Below are 23,157 nucleotides of genomic sequence, written 5' to 3' on the forward strand. Positions count from 1 at the left end.
AGGTACTCTGGAATATATAAATTTGTTTTGCTTTTGTTTTTGTCCTAAAGTGATTAACTTAATGTATAAGTTAAATACTGAATTTTAGGGGGAAAAAAGAAACTAGTAGGTTCATTCCCTGTTAATTAAAATCAATGGCATACATAGACCAATAAAGACACCACTAATTAAATCTTCCCTTTCTAAAAAAAAAAAAACAACAAAATATAATAGAGTATAAATCAATATTGTATGATCTTTGTTTGTAATATGAAGTTTTATTTGTGCAATACTAGGGCTTAGCTCTTTCTTTGGGTGTCACCTGAGAGCTGTGTAGAAGCTCTTCTTAACAGGATTCAAACAGTTCAGACTGTTCACTGGTAATGAATAAATGACAAATTCAGTTTCATTTTCTACATAGTCAGGTAAATTAACAAAAATATTGCTGAAATATTTCTGTCCTCCAGGCAAACTCTCAAGCTAGTCAGCTTGGACTTCCCATGTCTTATATTCTTTGCACCCACTAAGGCTAACCCTGTCACCAGGACCGGAAGTCACTTCATGACTCTGCCCTTTGGATCAGACTCCAGGAGATCCTCATCTAATACTCTTTGCAGACCAGACTTTGAGAAACACTATTGTAAAAGAGGGTTTATGGTATATTTGCTGACTGATCAACAGAGGATAAGAACTGCTAAGTAGACTTTGAAAAATGATAGTTCTCTGGGCACCAAAAATGTTCATCTGTTTTATCCTTCAGCTTTTCTTATGCATTCTCAGTTTTCTTTCTCTTCCGATTTTATTCTGTTTCCTTTCTTAATTGCTACACATCCAGAACTCTGCAACCTTCAATGATCAAAATGCCTTTTTCTTCCTTTGACATCCTGCTTCAGCCTACTTTATTCCTTAGAGTTCTGTGATCAGTCCTCCTTAGGAAAGTGACTGGTAAAATAAAAGGGAGTTGACTAAGCAACTGTTCCAATCCTAGAGTAGTGTCAGTGTCATAATTTAAAAAGAAATACAGCACCTGTATTTGGAAAGATACAGTCTCTCTGTAAGATGGTAATGATGAATATGTATTTTTAAACTTTTAAAAATACTTTCTTCAACTATTCGAAATGGTTTGAAAATTTAAAAAAAAACAGATGCCTAAAATTACTATTTAACAGATAAAGTATAGCTAGGTATTACACATTTGAGAGGTCACTTTAAAATGGAACAAAAGCTAAAAAGTAAAAGAAGACATTTATTTTGCCCTTAAAGTTGTTAGCATGCAATTCAATGTGCTGTTGAGACACAGGCATGGTTGCAAGTCCAATGAATGTTGTAATTGATACTCTGAATTGTTAAGGAGAAGCAAAGGTGAAATGGAATGCTTTTCATTATTTGTTGAAATCTTATTAAAAACTTTTAATGGAATATAAACTAGAGACCATCTTCAAGGTCTCAAGTTAGATTAGATATTCAGCCTTTAATAGTATCACTTAACATAAAACTTTTGAAAATAACTTTCCCAACATACTAATACATTTTCTAACTTGTTTGTATTTTCTTTACTATTTCAGAGGAAGTCTTAAGCCCAAACAATATAACGTATAATTATCATACTTAACCCCGATTCTGCAATATAACTGAAAATCTCTGGATTACAATTTCCACTCAAAAAATAAGAACTGGTAAATCAATTTAACATTTTAATTCAGTGGTTCTCAGTCATACTTAATTGCTCAAGCACCTGCAAATTATAACATTTTTTGCACATTTTCTCTAAAATAATGATATTTTAATTGAACTGAAAGAACTAGGAGGAAATTCACCTGCTGAAATATGACTGTTTTTATAAGTATGCACATCTTCACACATAAAAATAATGATTTAGAACATATATTTGAGAACTAACATGTACAAAGTTTATCTCTTTTCTTATGTGCTCTGGGTTCATTCATTTTGTTATCTTACAGCAGCACATACAAGTAGACAAATTGAAGAACAAATGAAACTAAAAAAAAAAAATGGGGGAGAAAAATTTATAAATCAGGAAATTTTCTCTATTTTTCTCAAAGAATTGGGGAAAAAAAACTATTATTATTTTATTTGCGTGGCAGAACATCTTGGTTGAGCTCCCAACAGAATTGTTTCTAAAAGCATACTATGAATCCTACTATTTTAGTGTGTATCTGCTCAGACACATTTGCAAAAGAGAGTAATTTCTCTATATAAATACACTAAATTTCTTCATATTGTGGAACCTTAAGGCCTTTAAAATTATTTTTATCCTGCAAAACCAATTTTGCTTATAAATTCTGATCATTTTGAGCATAGGTTATATATTATTCTAATTATTTGACTAACTTAGTCTGTTCTATTGAATCACCGTCCAGCAACTTCTCAATGCCTTTTATTCTCAGTAAAGAAAAATGTGCAAACTTTTATATACCATCATGAAAAGCCAATGCAAAATACAAGGACCATAAGAGAAAGAAACAACAAAGACAATATTCATAAATGCAGTATCTTGTGCATGTTATAATCATCATTTCAAGGGAAGGAAGCAATTCTGAAAACAAACTTTCAAAGCTATTTTTACACTAACATTATTTTTTTTCTAAATGCGGACCCATTATGGTAGAGTTATCTTTTCCTTCCTTAAGCTCAGAATTGTCAAAGTTAATTTCTCGGTGTGCAAAGTGCTTTTATTTTTTGTTATTTAAATTGTTTAGCCAAAGTTAGAACAGAGTGCACATTTATTTATACATTTGAGGGCACTGTGAGCTGAAAAGACAAATCTGTATGATGTATTTAGGCAAAGAGATTCCTAATACTTCTCAAGAATGATTCTGATGAAGTATTCAGTAATTTATTAATACTTTTTATGCTTTAAGACTTCTATTAATAAAAGTAAAAAAAAATGTGTCATCCACTTTGGCTGACTGTCCTCCTGTACTGAAATCAAATAGTTGACAGGTGATCATTAATATAAAAAAGAACTCATTCGACATGATATTTTGGCCTAATACTAGTAACCATCTAAATAGTGACAAGTAATAAAATATCAAACTTCTAGGTATTTATATTTGTTTTATTTGTAACATGATTTTTCACCAGTTTTTTTTCCTTCCAGAAGAATTATTTCCAAGAATGTTCTGCCTTAAAATAAATACCAAGCATTTCAGTAGACGTTATGTGAATGTGTATAATAGAGACTAACAATATTATGTAAAAATATTGCTATTATTGTGGTTATAAAGAATTGGTTTGACCACAAAGGTACAGAGTGAATTAAGAATTAGATCTTAGTATACCCTGACTACTTTAGAAATCTGGCAAAGTTAATTTTGCTATCTTAAAAAAAATACCACAAATAAATCAAAAACATAATTTGTCTAAACTCGAGGAAAAACTGTAATTTTTTCAGTTATGAGTTTTTCAAATTTATGACTTTGAAGTGTTTAAACAATTGTACTTTTGCCAGATGAAAATATATTGGGTTAGAGTTTCACAGAGAAATCAAATGGGGACTTGACTGGGGAAGGGCAAAAGAAAGAGAAAGGAATAAAAGTTCCAATACCACTCCCAGCCCATCCCCATCTGGCATTGCCAAGCTGCAGGATGCCAATTCAATAGGACAAAGTCAATCAAATCCCCTTTTAAATAATGATTGAATAACATAAAATGAGAGGAAGAAAGCCAAGTACCCTAGATTAAATGCTCAAAGATGAGTGAATAAATGAAAAATGTTTGCAAAACTGAGAAGGAAGGAGAATCAGGAAGTGGATATTTATGGTGTCTTAATGTGTGAGGGTAAAATAAAACTAAGTATAAAGGATTAACTAAAAAGCAAAAGTAAAATGTTGAACCACTTCTAAATTTGCTGAGTAAAAAGTTTAGCACAGTTATATAGAATTTTTTTTCTGACTATCTCAAATGACTTTACCAATTAGAAAAAAAATATCTGTTTATTGACAGAGAATAGAAATCTGAGGCTCCGAGAAACTAAAACTGCTTCTAACAGGGCTTGCATTTGTACAGAGATAGAACTTACCATCCTCATAGAGTCAAATTGTGGAAATCCCACCCCCACCCCTAAACCCCCCTTAGCCTTGCTCTCACTCTGTCCACAAACCAGAGGCTTGTTATCTCAGATGAACTTGTCATTTTAGGTAACAGTGAGAAAAATGAGTAGATTTGATGAAAAATTGGAAGTGAAAGAGAGGAACTATCAACCCTGAGTCCTAAGCTCTTGCCTTGCCCACTTGTTTGATGTAGGTGCCAATAACTGAGGTGGGGAAAATGTAAAAGAAGTAAATTTCTGGGAAAAGACAAGAGTTTAATTTTTAATATTAGTTTATGCTGCCTATGATACACCCAAGTGGGTACGTCAAATAGGCAATTGGGTTCTAGTAGTTGGATTCTGCACTGGAAAAATAAAATTTAATTTTTCAGACTGTGAATAGGGGAGATAGCCTAGAGAAAAACTAAGAAGAAAAAGGAAGGGGAAATTAGGACTTGAAGCTTGAAGAACATCAACCTGTAGAGTGTGAGAGGAAAAAAAGAGGTATGAAACAGGCTGAGAAAGGGTAGCCAAAGAAGTACAAGCAACACCAGGAAAAAGTGTTAACACAGAAAATGAAAAGAAGAAAAGAATGCTTGACTAGAGTGAATGCTACTCACAGGTCAGGTGTAATCAGATCATTCAGGCCTCATCATGTCTCCTCTATATTGATACATGCCATTTGAACTGGTCTCCCTGTTTCCCCGCTCAGTCTCTCCAATCCATTTCCATTACTGCTGTTACTCTTCTGCTTCCATTCTGCAAAGCTCTCCAAGCCTCCAAAGTAAAGTTCAAAGACCTTAGCAGGTTGCAGATCTACCTCATGATCTGGCCCTGCCTATCTCTTCAGCCCCATTCTACTCCTTTCCTGGAACACCGGGACCTCCAGGTCCAGCAAGACATCTGCAGCTCCTTGAACAAAGACTTCATGCCTCTGTGCTTGGACACAAGCTCTTTCCTCCAGCTTGAAGATTTGTCTCCCACTTCTGTGTCCATCCAAATCCTACTTGACTTGCATTCCTTCTCTAGGAAGCTTTGACACTCCACCACACCCAAGCTCGGTTAATCTCTGAGCCTTGCCCATGCCTCTAAAACAACACTCTGTAATAGATTTTTTGCCCATTGCTCTTAACTGTAGTAGTGTCATGTTCACCTTTGTATCCAAAAAACAGTGATGCCACATTTAGATGTTTAGCGCAGATCTAGTGAGTAAATGACTGAACCAAAATTCTGCCTTTTGTAATTTTTCTTTCACGGCTTTCTGCCATATTGCTTTATTATTTTTTTCTTTAAAGTTTTATTCGAGTGACAATTATTAGTAAAGTTACATAGATTTCAGGTGTACAATTCTGTAATACATTATTTATATCTCATATTGTGTGTTCACCACCCAGAGTCAGTTCTCTTTCCATCACTATATATTAGACCACATTTACCCTCTTCAAAAGCCCCGCTCCCCCCTCCCTCCTTACCTTCTAGTAACCCCCTAAACTATTGTCTATGTCTATGAGTTTTTGTTCTTTCAGTTGTTTGTCTTGTTCTTTTGGTGTTTTTGGTTTATATATCACATATCAGTGAAATTATATGGTTCTCTACTTTTTTTGTCTGACTTACTTCGCTTAGCATTATAATCTTAAGATCCATCCATGTTGTCACAAATGGTCCTCTTTCATCTTTTCTTACCGCTGAATAGTATTCCATTGTGTATATATACCCCAACTTCTTTATCCATTCATCTATCAAAGGACATTTTGGTTGTTTCCATGTCTTAGCCACCGTAAAATAAGCTGCAATGAACATTGGAGCACACTTGTCTTTATGAATAAATGTTTTCAGATTTTTTGGGCAGATACCCAGGAGAGGCATTGCTGGTTCATATGGTAATTCTAGTTGTAATTTTTTGAGGAACCTCCACACTGTCTTCCATAGGGGCTGCACCCATCTGCATTCCCACCAACAGAGAATGTTGCTTTATTATTATTGAGTTGAAAGATGTAATATTTGGTAATGTTAAAGAAAATGTAACTTAGTTTGTTTTTTCTTCCTCCAATTAAGGAAAGCACCTTTTGGATTTTGAATCTTATCCATTGGCTGAAATAGAGAAGTTACCAATTTCACTGAACTTTTAATAACTGGCTAGTAAAAGAAGTGACAGTACACAAAACTGAGATGGTCTTATGGGATCCTAGGTATGGTTCACCAGTGGAGAGCAGGGCCTGAAACCAGGTGGAAGTATTAATATTTCACAGTTCATGTTTCAGTTGATGAGACATGGGATTAAAATATTAGTTATTTGATTGAATGCCTTATACAAATAGTTACAGAAGAGTTTTGGGTTACCGTGGTAAATCTGTAGTGTTCAAAAAGATTCTAAGAGTGAATGACCCTTGACCAATCTAATTTAAATATGAATTGTTAACAAAGGTAGATATGTATTTACTAGTTAATTAGACTATGTTGAATGGAAATGGGAATCATTCCATTCAGCTTCCTGTAGCTCTTTGTATGTTTCTAATAACTTTTTTAACATTATTAAGTTAATCATATCACACAATTAATGGGATTATATAATCTTTGGTCCATGCATTAGTTCTTTCTTATGATATGGCCTCTACTCCAAAATTTAGTACTCTCATCATTCTTCACTTAAAGCAGCCTGTAGAATTTATAGGTTAAAAAGTGAGTATCCTCCTGTCTGACTGAAGGCATGGTATAGATATATTGGTCTAACTCTGTACAGAACTTATATTTAGCTAACATTCATTTAAAATGTCTTGTCCTGTGAAACTTTTAATTATCTGTAACTGCAAGCATACACTGCAGTTAGGTTAGGCTGACATAGTGGTTGCTTGAACTATGACACTGTGTTATGATATGAGACAACACCAATATATTGCGACACTGGCATTATGCTTCAAAGAAAACAGGATGGAGCCTAGTCCCTCAAGCAATCTGACAGATCTGGTTCCACTTTTCTGAATATGATACCAAGTAAAATGGTGTACCTTCTCACAGAAAGGAGCCGTCTTCTAAATGTCAAATGTTTTGAGCTACTTACTAAGTTGCTTACATATACGTTGTTTCCTGCATATACATTGTTATTTAAAAAAAAAATAGTATCCCTTTTATTTAGTGATGATTGTTTAAATAAGATTCCTTCACAGTATATTATATTTAATAATAAGCTTGTGCTTTTTTCTATTTAAGAACATTATCAAAAGGATAATCATTCTTTAGCCTTTAAAAAACAGATCATAAATCGTGCAAGTTAGCCAGTTTCAGTCTTTAATCATAAATTCTCTCAAAGGGGTTCACATATTGCAGACTATATGTATAGCCAAATAGAACAAGTTCAGAATTAACATCTAAAACCCTGTAACCATTTTAGTTTTTACCAGCATGGCAAAAAAAAAAAAAAAAAAAAAAAAAACTTCTGTGACAGCCTCTAGAGTGCCACTAAACCATTTTAATGTTCTCTCTGTCAACAAAAATATTCCAATGACAAGTCACAGCTATAATTTTTAGATTTTATTTTTATAAATCATTTTTATAGATAAAACTTTATATATGAACATATAGTACAATCCCTAATATTAACTCACCACCACCCTAGCAGCATACTATCTGTCCAAGCACAGCTTACGTGTCAGGAAGAACAGCATTGCCGCCGAAGAAATCTTGCTAAGCAAAAGGAGGTATTGTCTGCTTTGCATTTGCTTGCCTTATAAACCATGTTTACTGCAGAACATACCCTATGCCTTGTAGTCTCCCGAAATTATAATCAAAATTAAAATAATGCCTGTGCAAACATAAAATCTTTATGCAATATTTATGCAATCTTTAACGTCTTCTGATCCCAATTCATGATTTAACAATAATTTCATATGCTGTAAATTGATATACATTTTTCTCCTTGTTCTATCTAAATTTTTGAACCTACAGAAAGCATTTTCAGCCAGTACGGGCACAAGTTTATTCAGTTTTCAGTAGCTGCTGCTGCATCTTTGAAATTAAATAGATCTGTTGATACAAGTATAATTGGAACTCAAATTAGAATGATCAAATGATCAAATTACTTAAATTAGACACATACTAAATTGCTTAAAGATGAAGAAACTACTTGATTGGCAAAGGCTTACAGCAGACAGTAACCTTCAATCATTTTCTACCTCTGCAGTAAGCACTGACATGTACTTTGAAGGATAGTCACTGATCTTAACTTAAGGAAACGGTAGCAAAGGTTGGCACAAATTTAATAATCATTAAAAGAAACAAGGCTGATTGAGTTTTGGCTCTGAATAAGGAGATTCTGACCGATGGGGAATCTAAGCCATTTTGAGGACCACAATGAAAAAAAAAAAAAGTGAAAGTGTATAATATAGATTTCAATACCAAAAATGTACATAGATAATAAGGCTAATTGTATGCCTTTCATGTAAACTTGGTCTGTCAATCTTTGGGGACCTTTATGATTCTTACTGATTACTAAAGACTGATATTTGGAATACGAAATCATCAGCATGTTTAAAATAACCTGGTCCACCTAACAGGGATATTTGGCCCATATTTTGGTAAATTAATAATAAAATAATAACTTGTACATGGTAGGCACTCCATTTAGTCAGCCAATATTTATTGCATGTTCACTATGAGCTAAGCATTTAACAAAAAATTAATAAATATTTATCATGCATATGAATGAATAAATACTTTTCCTGATAATTGAAGCAAAATAATAGGCATTTATCTAATTAACCGTATAATTCAAAACAAAGCTATGTCTAGATCACTGATATATAAGCATATTTTTAAGTCAGAAATCTATTCACTTATTTACTCATTTATTCAGCAAATATTTTATTTGAGTGCCTATTAGTGCCAGATATTGTTCTAGGCCTGAGGTATACAACAGTGAAAAAACAGATGAGGTCACTTTTTACATGTCGCACATACTGAGGTGGAGAAAACAGACAATTTAGAAAACCAAGTATGTAATATAATCTCAGGATTCAGAGATGGAAGCGTGCTGATTTTGATAGGGTTGTCAAGGAAGGCTTCTCTGAATAGGTCTTATTTGAGCCATGTAAATATCTGATGTAACAATATTCCAGGCAGAGGGAAGAGCAAGTGAAAAATCCTGGTGGCAGAAGCATGCATGGTATGTCCAGGGAGCAATAAAAAGTCCAGTGTGTTTGGAGCATGGAAAGGATGGAGAAGATTGACAAGAAATGAAAGTGGAGAGGTAGCGACGGGCCAGATCATGTAGGGCCTCAAAAACCTTCGTAAGAACCATAGATTTTATTCTAAGGTCCATGGATAAGCCTTTGCTGGGTTTTGAGCAAAGGAATTATTTGATCTCATTTACATTTTAAAAGCATCACCCTAGCTGTGCTGTGAACTGACTCTAGGGAGGCAGAAAAGAAGCAGGGAAAGAAATGCAGAGGCTCTTTCATTTCCCTGGTGATTTATACATATAGAGTCTATGTATACTCATCGTTAGCTGTTTTTAGCATCTTAGTGTCCTAATTCTGGATTAGCCTCTGAATTTCTTTTCTATTATATATATAGATATATATATGTGTGTATATATCTATATATATCTATATATATGTATATAGATACATATATATATAGATATATCAGAGAAGAGAATTTTTAATTTGTGTACACTTTTACTAATTTTTCTATATTTTGTCATTCCAATTTTTTTCTCAATACAATATTTTGAATCTCCTATGATCCAAGACACTCTACAATCTACATGAGTATGACTATAAAGATAGTCATCCCAATTCTTTCTAGATAAGAATATATTTGAAATTATATTACTTTTGATTAGAATTTTACATTTTAAAAATAATTTTTCCTATTAGAAAAATTCCAAATTAGAGAAGAGACCAGTTCATGTATTTAGCAGTAGCATTTTATGAGGGAAAATATGAAAAACTCCAGCTCATGTTGAAGGGACCCCTGACTGATACCACATCTGCATGAGTAATGATAGCATCCTGTATAGCTCGCTGGCATTGGTCCCATTGTTACCTTGATACTTGTCTGATAATGATCCCAGCAAGCTCCAAGTCTACCTGCCTAACAACTGTCAAATCTCCATAGATCATTTATGAGTGAAAAAGGTATAGAATACATGCTAATCAGTGTCACAGACAAAAGTTATCACCCAATGATTTTAAATTGTAATCTACTATAGGCTGATTTATTTAAATAGAATTTATTTTTTATATGCCCATTTAAAGTGTGGCAGTTAAAGATACTTATTTTGAAAATAAATAAAGAGTAATATGTGATAAGAAGAAATATTATTTGGACTTCAAAGAAATTATCATTTAGCTTAAGACAGAAGACTGACAATTTATGAAATGGATGAATAGCCTTGGTAAGGACAAATCAAATCCCTAATATGCATTGTATATAATATATAGTTACAAAAAAGTTAAAATAATGAAAATATTCCCGTTTCAGGTAATAACTTATGATAACATTAGTGTTTCTTATAAGCAATAGCTTATTGGTTTAACTAAAATAATTTTTCCTCTTAGAAGTAATTCAAAACACTCTTTTGGAAAACATATTGTGTTCCTATAGTGATCACCTACTTCACTAAAAGAAAAGTCCACATTTGATTGTACAGCTTAAAAAGCCTTCCTAGATGAAACCAAGAGCATGACCATTTTGCATAGCCATGCTTAAAAATAGAAATGCAGACATTTTAATTAGAATAGAAAGAATAGCACCATTAACAAATAACTCTAGCATGAAAGATTAAATGAGAGCAGGAGAATCCGATGTGACTTTATGCATGTTGCTATGGACATTTATCTAAAATCTGTAAATTGAGTTTGTTTCTACTATGTTTGAAAGTACAAGCAGGTTTATCTCTCATTTCATTTATATTGTTTCTGCATATAAATGATATATCATCTTTATAGGTAATATGTTAAAAAGTGTTTTTCTACATTATTATCAAGAATTTTGAACATTTCCATGTTCTAAATAGTAAGCTTCTAAGCTAGCTGATAAGCTCCATGAACATCAGGGAAATATTTTTCCTAAGAACTTAGATTGTATACTTGAATTAAATATTTGGACAGATAGGAGACAATAAAGAGAGAGAGAAACGTAAAGAAGAAGTGAAGGACTGGGATAACAAGGGCTAGGAAAAAATGTAGGAGTGAAATAAACTTATTTTTAGTACTCATCAGTACAAAGCTATTCTCTGATTTTACAAGAATTTGTAACATTTCTGGAAAATCAGGTAAATAATGAATGTTTTTATATTTTGAAAGTTACATGGAATAAAAATACTAAAATCTGTAGGACAATGCCAAATATCTCACCTTTAAAGTAGAATACACTGAAGATGTTATCTGTTAACAATTTCTTTTTTATCCAAAAGAACTGAAAGAGGCATTCATCTTCTTATACTTCCAAACACGGCAGAAAAAAAAAACTCAGGTTATTTTAGATAAATAAGCATGACAAACAATTCTTTTATCCACACTGGGTCAAAGTTTACTGGCATTTGATCAATTAGGTGAAGGTGGAAAGGCAAGGTAGTTATGTTCAACCTAGAATGGATTAGACTAGTTTAGTACAAGATGAAGAATGAACTTTATGAGCAAGAGAAGCAACAGAACCTGTTATGCACCAAATATCATCCAAAGTTATTTTCCATTTGTTCTCCACTTATACCTCAGATAACCTTTTGAGGTAGGTATTATTATGAGCTAGGAGTTATTTTCTACACTTTACAGATGCGTCAAGTCACTTGCAAAATTAGGATTGTAACTCAGGTCTATCATTCATTCAATAAGCATTTATTAGGTACAGATATAGCCTGAAGCCCTAATTACAATATCTACAGGTCCATGTTCTGCCCACTAAGCTGTGGAGACAGGTGACACATGGCTGTACAGATGATGAAACAGCAAGCATCCTCGTAGAAGTAGAGGGAGCATTAGCCCCAGGAAGGAAGCATTCTCAGATGACAAAGACCATGGTTGGAGCTCTGGACGTTTAGGAATCACTGAGTAATTCACTGATTGGAAGGACATTAAGGAAATGTTGAAAAATCAAACAGAATTCTCATTCATTCATTCAACCATTATATGTAGAATGTCTATATGCAAAGCACTGTGTCTAGGGGTCAGGGAGAGGAGGGGAGAATGTCAAACCCATTTTGTAGAGGCTTTAGCAGAGAAGAAGCAACAAAGACCGTGAGGATGATAGGAAGACAAAGATGTGCTGGATAAATAGAAATAATTAGTAACATGAGTATAAGGAAACAGTGTCAGAATGTTAGAGCTGACCACCCTACACATCATCTTATTGGGCCAGTTTGTCCTGCAGTATTTTGAGCCAGAGATATAGCAGCCAGAGAGCGACAGTGCTCAAACCAGACCCCACAGTCCTGACTCCTGGCGCGGAGTTCCTTCAATGGCCTGGCCTGACTTCCAGGTTGGCTCTGGGTCCCAAACAGGATACACACACTGTCATTTCTAACATGAAACACTACATAAGAGTTTTGAATTATGTGCTATATAAATGAACACACAGGAGAGAGGTTAATAGAGGGAAGAGAATGAGAAATGATATTGTTAGGGAGGTCTCTTCAGTGGAGTAAAGGGTTCACAAGTCTCTTGGTACAAGTCACCATGGAAACCACCTGTTAAAATTCTACTCCTTAAAGTTCCAGTTCATGCATCACATCCTCTATGAAACCTTTCTAGACTCTCCCCGTAGAAGCTATTATTCCTTCTCGGTGCTCTCAGAACACATTGTTCATGCCAGCGGAGCCCAGCTTTGATGACACTGTCTTATGGATTCTTGTTTTTCTCATTTCATTGTGACATCTGTAGCCAGCTGGGATCACATGGGCCATGTCTCTGATGTTTAGTCCAAATACCTGGCACCAAGTAGATACTCAACTACATTTATGGGATTAGACTAAATTAAATGAGATTCATAGTAAATGAAAATGTGTGTGCCTAAGAATTCTTAAAAAGGGGCGGGGGTGCCAGTAATAGCTTTAGCAAGAGGTCTTTACTGAGAGCTCAGAGCAGGCAGGCAACCAACATCCTTTCCCTTCTTACCTTTTAAAGCTTAATATTTTTGAGAATGCTTTAAGCATTCTTCTTTCAAGGCAAAATGTTCAAACATTTCTACTTAAAGTCCTTCATCCCAAGGGCTTTAGAATAGCTCATGACTATTTCTGGCCGACAATACTGCCATATAGCCCTGTTTCAGAGCAGTCAGAACCCACCGGCAGTACTGCTGGAAGTCAACACTGGCTTGGGCCTGGAAACTGAAATGCCACCATGTGTTTGTGAGGTTAACATTTCAGTGGGCGAACAAGTATGATGAGGAAAGAGAAAGACAGACACGATTCCTTTCATATAATAAACTCTTCTTGAAAGTCATTTTTATATAGGTATAAACTCAACAGTGATTTACAAAAAAACATTTTATTCCACTGGAATTTCTCCATGCACATATTGTGGGGTTTTGTTCAAATTTGGTTTAAACAATTTAGAAATAAATTATCCAGACCTAAATCAATGCAAAATATATTTACCAAGCTTGATAATTTAATTATTTTAAGCAAAAGGTCAAAGCTAATATTTTATTCTTAATTATATTTTGAAGCTGTCAAAAATGATATAACACTTGTGCATCCACCACCTAGTTTTAACAAATACAAACATTTTACCATATTTGCTTTTGAGCTTTTCTTAAGAAACATAACATTACAGATAAAGTTAAGGCATCTTCATCCCTTAATCATATTTCCCACCTTCTCTTGTTGGGGTTAGGGTGCAGAATCCCTGTGAATATTTTTGTTATATTTTTTTCATTCCAATAATGAAATTTATGATAACATGTTATAATATATATTAAATATTATTTTAAATGCAAACTTAAATTAAATTGAACCTAAAGTTAGTAAGTAAAAAATAAAGGATGATGTAATCATAAAGGAAGGTCATTTGATACAACTTTTAATTATGAACGGAATTAGTTCATGTCAGAATAATTTAATCAGTGCTTTTCTGCCCAATTATAACAGCATAAATTTTTGTTGACATCAGTCTGGGAAAAGCATGTTATAAAATCACTGAAAATTAATTCCATAAGTAAATGTTACAAGTATACAAATGTCATCTTATTTTCCTACCTTTGTATCATACGATCAATAAAATTGATGAAAACTTGTTGGATAGATATTTTGTTGTTCCCATGTATCACCCATCATTTATTCACCACACGTGTACACACACACACACACACACACACACACACACACACACACTTATTTATTTACTTACTGCTTATCAAGCTCCCTGAGAGCCAAGGAATAAAGGAAAACATTAAGTCTTAAGCTGACATTATGTCATAAACGGAGATATGCCAGATCATCAAGTGAGACTACTTTTTTCTCTGAAAAGAATTATCATGAATGTCCTTATAGAAAAATAAGTAAAAATTAAACAAGCAAATGAAAACCACCTGAACAATATAATGATATTTCCAAACTAGCAATTTTACTACAATGCAGAGCTATTTTTCCATCTACTGTTTCTTATTTATCTCGTGAATAAAATCCAAGGATATGATGTTAAACTGCAGCTTTGTAGCAAATCTATACTGTAATGATGTTCATACATATTTACTCCTGAAAGTCCTTTGTCAAATGAAACCATACCAGAAGGCCAGTTTGTAAAATATGAACACGAAGACACCCCGCTGGCTGAAGTGGGTGTGGGATTCCGGCAGCTGGGCCCAGAGAAAAGTACTGAAACACTCAACACGATCCTGACAGAAGGAGTGAGTGGAAATTGCGTCTATCACGTTATTCAAATGCAATTTCCCCCCCAATTTCATTGTATTGTTTTTCCTCCCAACTATTTATTCTGGGGTTTTCATGCTCTCTGACTTTGTTGTGTATTAAGACACATCTAGCCAAAGCGACCACACTTCTTAGTAATCAGAGTCACCCTTGGTTATTGAAAATGTTTTCAAGCTTAATGAGCAAGAGCATACACATGCTAATGAGGGATTTTTGCTTCAAGATACTTTTTAAAACTGTATATGAGGAAGAATTGTTTACTTTGATTATTTTAAGATGTAAACGCAGCTGCTTCAAAAAAAGAAAAGAATAGTTCTGAGAAAAATGCATCTGTGATACATGAAAATAGATCATGACTTAAATCCTGCTTCAACTATAGCACATAAGCTGTAGAGGGGCTGCCTTGGACGGATCCTTGTTTGTTTTCAAAGGCAGTGAGAATTAATAAATATCTGCCTCTACAGTCATCTTCAGTCAGCCCTGGAATCAGGCAGGGTCCGCATTCATACAAGGACTAATTCTCTCTAAACTGCAGTTCAGGGTGCTTACATGAGATCAGCATTGTGATAGAACCCTGTTTACCACTGTCCGAGTAGCAAAGAAAGAAAACTCTCCTGTCCAGGAGAGGAAAGCAGGCCTTCCTGCATCCCGCACACAGCTGCCTCCTTGAGCCTGCCTGCTGCTCTCGTGATTTTCCAATTTGGAACAAAACGCAGGTCAGGAAAAAAGCAGGAAAGGGTAGAGCAGGAAGTGCATGCTGGTGACATGTTTGCCTTAGTGCTTCGCTGTAATCTGTTTTAAGTATCAAGTCACTAAGGCCTATCGAGTCTTCCTTTTCTTCCTTTAGTGTGAATGCCTCACTCCTGGGCTTTTCATACTCGTCCCTCGTCCCTCTTGCTGATGATGATAGCCTGGTGACTGGTCCCTCTGCCTGCACTCCACTACAAGCGTAATCTTCCTAAAGCACCCCTTTCATCATGTTGACCTTCTCATCACCCCATGCTCAAAAAGCTTTCAGGACTCCCCACTGCATAGAAGATAAAGGCCACTCCTTGGACTGGAATGGAGGCCCTTTACAATCTGTATAGAGTGTTATATTCTGCCACTTTTGTTGCGAAGAGCTGATTCCAGTCAGATTGATCTATTCGCGGTCCCCCTAGTATCCAATGCAGTGTCTGCCTCTACACATTTCCCCCAAGTCATTCTCCACGATTCTGTTAAATCCTACCCATCTTTTAAGATAGTTGGGTCTCCACCTTTTTCTCTCTATCTTGTGAGCATGAAACCTGGGAGTCATATGGAAGTTGGGCTAAGTGCCTGGCACTGGGGAGCCCTCCATAGTCTGGTCTTCTTTCTCACCACTCAATCTTGGTTTTACTTGGCGAATCAATCGTGTTGACTGCTCCAGTGTTAATGTTTTTGGATCAGTGCATTTAATCATCTGTCCCTGTTACCACACACATATCACCTGTGGCAAGTGAAGGAAAGCCTTTTTGTACATGTAACTGAAGCATGTATATTAAACACTATTAAACTCCTTATAATGGAATGAAGGGGAGAGAAAAAGGGTGTGTGGCTGGAGCCAGAGTAGCTGAGATTTCTCAGTAGACTATGCAAGCTATCTGCCTCAGAAAGAGCTATTGAACTTGCTTAAAATGCTGATTTCTGAGTCCCACCCCAGACATATTGCATCAGAATTTCATGGTGAATCATACACTAAGTTGGGAATATTTTATAATCTTAGAAGGTAAGAAAGAGTATTTACTATAATTACAACTCACATAACTGCCCATCAGAATCACCTGTAGCATTTTGATAACCACAGTTACATTGGCCTTACACCAGAGCTCCTCAGTGAGAATTTCTAAGTTGAGGTTCTCGGTTGCAATGTTCCAGAGATTTTGATCTGCATCCGGGATTGGAAACCACTCGGCCAAAAGTTACTAATGAACTATATTTACTGGGTAATTACAACTTCTCAGAAATTTTGTTAAGCATTTTATGTGCATTTTCATTTAATACCTACAATCCTAAATTCGTATCCCCATTTTCACAGGCTCAGGGAATTTATGTAACTATTCCAATGCCACACAGCTAATAAATGATCAAACCTCAATTAAACACAGGTCTGATACCAAATTCCAAGCTCTAATCATATTCCCCATTGACCTTTTTACTATATTAGACATTATTTCAATACATGGCCATCAGTTTCTTTCCCAGGAATTGTTCCCCCTGTTTCATATGTGATTCTGTTATTAAAAGTTCTGGCACCACTCAGCTCAGCTTCCCTTCTTTCAGATACCTGGTGACTGGCTATTTATCGTCCTAAGCTTTTTTCCAATAGTCCCAAGAACTTTTCATCTAATAAGCCAATTTCTATGCTTTACCTCCTTACAAAGAAATAGATATTGATGGCAACTAAGCTTTTTCCATATACAAGATAAGCTTAGCCCCCTTGGAAGACTTCACTGCAGTCCTGGGTTACATGTCTGGAGGAGGGCATTGTTCCTTCCACCTAGGTTTAAGAAATAAAAGGACAGTCCTTCTCAAAAAAAAAAAAAAAGTATTGGCCCAAGGTCACATAATGTCACCTGAATAACAATATAGTAGACATACTAGTCTTACTTCTTAGTCAATGCTTTTTCACACTTTGTATAGAGGGTGTAAGTTTCCAGTGAATTTTTACATCTTATCTTATTTTTTCCCTCACAACTCACAGTTATTCCTGAATGAGAGTTTCTTTACACTAAAATATTTATAATGAAGTTCCAGCAAAAGGAGTGACATGAGACTTAATGAGTAAATGGGCTTTAAGTATCACAAGAGTCTTGAATGAAAGGTACACACTTTCTTTTTTACTGTTATTAGTAATATAATGCAGTTCATCCATTACAGTTCGGATGGAGAATGCAGACGGCGGCTCTGACCTCATTTACTGGCCAAGCCAGAAGGGGTCTGCATAACAGCCCCAGAGACAGACAGGCCCCAGGGAATCAAACTAGTCAAGGTCCAAAACAAGCCAGAAAGCCAACCTCACTGCAGTGTAATTGGGTGCTTTAAAACTGATTATGAAAGTTGTGTAGTCAAAATTCGAAATGGACACCCAGTCAAGGACCTTGGGAGAAGAATAAGTGACAGGCATATTAGATTAAACGAAATCTAGTGAAATTAGAGGGTAGCCACATACCAGACCCATGAATAAGTAATTTGCTCCCTGGCAGCAGCATCATCCTCACTCTCTGTCAGGCAGGAGGCAGTCCTAAATACAGAGGTAAGGCTTAACTCATTGAAGCACATCTTGGAAGAGCCATCTGAAGAGGCAGGGAACTAAATGAATGTCAAACCAGCCCCTCCCAAATAAAAATATGCATGAGATAATTATAAATGTATCTGAGTTGTCTTAGACATCACCTTTACTTCCTATAATTTAGATTTGCACTCCATCAAGTGGTTTTTGAAAATTATTGGATATTTGTCTTCTTTCTTACAATTCAGAGAGTTAAGGTTTTCAGTCATTGTTAATTTTCTTTGAAGGATTTTAGAGGGTAGTGTTTCCACATAGGGACCCCTGAAATTATTATTTTCAAGTAAGGCTGTTTCTTTTCCTTTGTAGACTAGAAGAAAAGAAATCTATGTAATCGTAGTGCCAAAATGTCAAAAGACTGAGATAGGTTGAAAAAAGAAGAAAAGAAAACACGAAAAAAACAGAAAATCCTTGAAGGCATCCATGTGGTCCTCAGCCTAACAAATCCTTGGCTCACATGAAACACTTGTGACATGCTGTAATTAACTAGTTACTCTCAGAATGAATAATAATGCAATTATTTGCCAAAGGCAGTGAAGAAGGGATACTTGCTGTTTTAAAAATGTCTGCCCCTTATTTCTGTAGAAAGAAAAACCCTGGATTAATTTACATAAGCTGCTAAAGTGCAGAGTAACTTGCAATTTCACCATCACACTATGATAATTCTGTCACCTTTTTATCAGAGCCTTGTATTTTCCAGTGGTTTAAAGTGGCAAGAAACTAAGTCACTACTATGTTTAAATTATATTGGCTCCCCAAAACTGTACCCAAGTACCACAAAATGTAATAGCCTGGCTGGTGAAAATATCTCCTTTTCACAATTCTCAGTGTCATTGAGACCAGTAAGAGGTAGTGCTCTATTTCCTTTGTGTAGACACAAATAAAAGGAGGAAGGTGAACCTTAGTTCTTCAAGGGCCTTCTCCTTCCTTAGAGATTCCATGTGCCAAATAGTACAAAGTTGTGAGGTAAAAGTTTATATGAACATGTGACTGGTTCTCTCTCCTGTGTGTTAATGTCTAGAACAATGACTGTTTTCTTTAAGTCCTACCAACCCATCCTGCCATTCTCTCAGTTACTAATTCAACAAGCATTTATTGGAGACTTCCTAAAATGCGTTGTCATAGGTACCACAAAATCAAAGGTGAAAAAGATACAATGCCCTTGAGAAGGTTGCAGAAGTAAAAAGATAAACTAGTAAATAGGCATATAAACGATGCAGTAAGTGCCACCACAGTGCCCACTCTCAACACACACAGACACAGATTTATTCATCTTATAAACACATAATGAATATGAACTTCTAATAATACCAGACCCTTTAGAAGTTCTGAAGCAGAGAGTTGGAAAGATTTAGTACTAAAACTTTCCAATTTTATCATTTCAGTAGAGCAATTGGAGTGTGTATTTTTGTGTATGTGTGTGTCTGTCTAAATGTGTGTTTTTACGTGAAGCCAACTTTATATAGAGTTTTGTTACGGACAAAATATTCTGGACAATCTGTGCCTCAAATTGTCAGATTAGTTACTTATTCTAACACCAGATATTAGTTCAGATTGTCTTAAAATGAATATTCACTGATACATCACTATGACACTAAAAAGCCTAGATCACTTGTCTGAGAAGACAGAAACTAAGAGTCAATGAGACTTAAATTCATAAAATCATGATAAATAGTCCAACAGTAGAAATAGCACTGCTTTTTAATTCCCAGTCATCCAAAGTATTCCTTTAATAGTAGGAATTTGGATCTGTCTTGTACTGAACAATAGGTACAACTGTATAGGCTCTGGAATCAGACTGCCTATATTTGAAATTAGGTTTTTCTGTACAATTTGTGTGACTTCTCCAAGCCTCAATTTTCTTACCTGTAAGATGAAGATAGTAATAGTAGCTACCTCATAGACACAGAAGGATGAAAAGAGTTATAACATAAAGCACATAGCACTGGGACATGCATTACCATTAAGTAAGGCAGTATTATTATCATTGTCTTGAAATTCAATTGAATATTCATTTGATCTCAATGAGGACACTTAATGTTTGCCAAGAAAATTACTTAGCTACCCTATATCTGTTTTTATGGCAGTATAGGGATGATCATTTATGTTAATTGTATCCTTTTTTTAAGAATATAAAATCATTACTGCATTCATTCATTTAATTTGTTTTCCTATTGACCGCATAGTTATTGAAAGTTTAGTGTGTGCAAGGTATTAGGTAGGGCAGGGAACACAAAAATAATTTATCCGTGACCAATAGAGGTCAAGATGAACTTAGAGTTTCAGAACATGGCCCTGAAATCTTGCCTGGTTTTTTAACTAATTAAGCTTAATACACTTAGGTACAAAAAAATAGAGTAAATCGTGATCATATAATCAGAATTCATTGGTCTAACATAAACATAGGAATGGTAGGTCCTTGGTAAGCCAGTCAAAACCCACATCTTTCCCTGGGCTACATAGTTTTCAAGTCATTCAGCCAATTGTTGAAGTTTCTTCCACTTATTCAAAGAAAAATATTCTCCAGAGATTTCCAGTTTCCAATGGTTGGTGAAATTCATAAGCAAAAATTTTCATTGTATTCTTGCATTTATTTAATGTATGCAAGGCCTTAAAGGAGGAGGAAAAAGAGAGATATAATGACAGTATAGAGCAGAGAAAAAGATAAATATAATCCATGCTTTCATGAAGCTTATATCCCAACAAAACTACTTTACTTTCACCTTAAGGAATCGAGGTCCTCCTTTTCAAATGAAGAAAATAAAAAATGCCACATGTCTATACTTTTTTCCTAGCCACTCTCTAAAGGTTTGATTAGAGGCAGCAAGAGTCAAAGATTTCCAAAGGGGAAACAGATCTTCAAAGGAGGCCCTGAGAGAACAATGCTAGAAAACGAAAGGGAAGATATTGGCAGCAGAAAACCTGTGAAACTAAGATCATATTAAACAAACAGATAAACAAACAAAAAAAAAAGCCAACTGGAAAACGAGGATCTTATAAGAATTCGTGAACAATTGTTTAATTTGATGCCATGGCTTAATTAAGTGAATTTTTCACCAAAACATTGCATTTAGCCAATTCATTTGAACCACATTTTCTCTTTTCATTTCTACTCTTATTTCACCATTTTGTAGGCTATCAGAAGGACTTCTGAACTTCCAGTCTTTTTCTTTTTTTTTTTTGGTCAGGATTATGTATGGTGTACATCTCTGAATTTCTTTGGATTTAATTTGGAGGTACCTGCAAAGCCCTTGATATCTTACATAATTTACGGATAGATTTGAGAACATATCTTTCTCTCTGTTCTTCTGCTGCTAACAGATAATTATTTCAGTGTGTTTCAAGGAGCTACTCCCTAGAGTCTAACACAACTGTCAAAACCTAAATTGCCTTGAAGATAAATGTCAGTCCCCTCCCCTTTATTTACTACAAGTGGTTCAAGAGAAAAGCCTGATCTACAAAGTCACTTCTCCAAATCTACTGTGAAACGGACCAAAAGCTCTTTGAACTTATAGGAAGCTCCTGATGTCAGATTTTTTTCAGATGCCAAGAATCAGCTGAGGTAGCAATGTCGTGATCCGAGTAGCTGTTGTGACATGGCAACATCACAGCCAAAGTAGGAATACCACTCCTCAATGACTTAAGTATTGAGAGATAGTTACCATCTATCTGAGCTATTTGTTCATAAATAAGTGAAAGTGAAAATAACCAAGAGATCCTAAAGCAGTTCTCTTACAACAACAACAAAAAAAAAAAAAAAAAATGAAGTGCATTAGCACATTTTTTTTTGCCAGCCTTTTTAACAGAGATCTAGCTAATTCTGACACAGATGGTCTAAGGACTACACTCTGAGAAGCACTGGTGTGTAGACAAACCCTCTCTCACTCAATCAACAAACTGATCAAGCAGTGATTCCCAGGAAGTGAGACTGGTGCCAGGCTGACTACTTGAGAATACAGAATTCTAGGCTTTGCCCCCAGATTTACTGGGGCCCCAAAACCTGCTTATAAATCAGTATATTTAAAAATTTGCCAGAAAATTCTAATACACATTCCATGGCAAGAGGAAAGGGATTGTATTTTACTTGAACACATCAATGGGGCTCTTCATTCAATGGTTTACTAGCTCTCTGACCTTACTTAATATTATTGGCCTGCAAAATGGCTGTTGAGAAGATTAAATAAAGTCATGCATGTTAAGAACACAGCATGTAGTAAGCCAGTTATTACTGCTATCATTATAGTACATGCGCAGCTCTAAAGAAAATATATAGAAATAAATGTGTGGCTCACCACTTTGAGAATCATATAATCTATTTAGAAAAATAATAGAAAAATTAATATACTATTAATACAAATTGAAAAGATGAGTTTATATTCTAAGGCAGTAACATATTTGCACACGCACAAAAACAACACAATATTCTGAGTAACAAAGTAGATTGTAAAGTACAGATAATTATAACATAAGAGCATGGAAAAAAAAATCATTAAAAGTTTCCTTTGAAATGTCTAATTCTTCTAATTCAGGTGACCTAACTCTCATTAATTCACCTAATTTTTATTTATATTAAGAAACATATTAAAATAATGAGTAATAATCAACTTATTATTTAAAACTGGAAATAGAAAAAGAGTAGTATATCTGAGAAAGGGCCATTCAAGAGGCTACTAGGGGCCCACAAAACCCCTGAAATTATTTATGCAGAGTTGTTTATTTAAGATCCATACCTTTCATTTTATTCTCAAAGGGTTTGGTACCTCCCTCCACCCCGAAATGTTAAGGACCACTGAAGGTTCCTGTTTAGCACATTTTATGCACATCCGCATGTATGCTGAAGAAATTTAACTTCTGATTACATTCCAAATAGTCTCCTTATTTACTTTCTGTTAAATATCCTCTGAATCATTTTCCTCAAGCTTTCACCATTCAAATTTCCTGAGAAAAGAACTAACA

At 35.0% G+C, this 23,157-nt stretch overlaps 1 protein-coding gene across 2 annotated transcripts in view; it reads left to right on the top strand.

The window, feature by feature from the left end:
• Window positions 1–23,157, top strand: part of TMEFF2 (transmembrane protein with EGF like and two follistatin like domains 2) — a 231,365-nt gene that overhangs the window by 159,151 nt on the left and 49,057 nt on the right. The window lies entirely within an intron of this gene.

Source organism: Rhinolophus ferrumequinum, chromosome 8 (genome assembly GCF_004115265.2).
Source record: "Rhinolophus ferrumequinum isolate MPI-CBG mRhiFer1 chromosome 8, mRhiFer1_v1.p, whole genome shotgun sequence".
Lineage (NCBI taxonomy): Eukaryota > Metazoa > Chordata > Mammalia > Chiroptera > Rhinolophidae > Rhinolophus > Rhinolophus ferrumequinum.